Source organism: Physeter macrocephalus, chromosome 7 (assembly GCF_002837175.3).
Source record: "Physeter macrocephalus isolate SW-GA chromosome 7, ASM283717v5, whole genome shotgun sequence".
NCBI classification, from domain to species: domain Eukaryota; kingdom Metazoa; phylum Chordata; class Mammalia; order Artiodactyla; family Physeteridae; genus Physeter; species Physeter macrocephalus.
This window is the reverse complement of record NC_041220.1, coordinates 139,151,756-139,152,398: the sequence shown is the minus strand read 5'-3', so window position 1 is coordinate 139,152,398 and position 643 is coordinate 139,151,756.

The window sequence follows — 643 nt, the reverse complement described above, 5'->3', positions numbered from 1 at the left end:
GTGTGTGGGTTTATCTCTGGGCTTTCTATCCTGTTCCATTGATCTGTATTTCTGTTTTTGTGCCAGTACCATACTGTCTTGATTATTGTAGCTTTGTAGTATAGTCTGAAGTCCGGGAGCCTGATTCCTCCAACTCTGTTTTTCTTTCTCAAGATTGCTCTGGCTATTCGGGGTCTTTTGTGTTTCCATACAAATTATGAAATTCTTTGTTCTTGTTCTGTGAAAAATTCCATTGGTAGTTTGATAGGAAAGCACTGAATCTGTTGATTGCTTTGGGTAATATAGTCATTTTCACAATGTTCATTCCTCCAATCCAAGAACCTGGTATATCTCTCTATCTGTTTGTATCATCTTTAATTTCTTTCATCAGTGTCTTACAGTTTTCTGCATACAGGTCTTTTGTCTCCTTAGGTAGTTTTATTCCTAGGTATTTAATTCTTTTTGTTGCAATGGTAAATGGGAGTGTTTCCTTAATTTCTCTTTCAGATTTTTCATCATTAGTGTATAGGAATGCAAGAGATTTCTGTGCATTAATTTCGTATCCTGTTTCTTTACCAAATTCATTGATTAGCTCTAGTAGTTTTCTGGTAGTGTCTTTAGGATTCTCTATGTATAGTATCATGTCATCTGCAAACAGTGACAG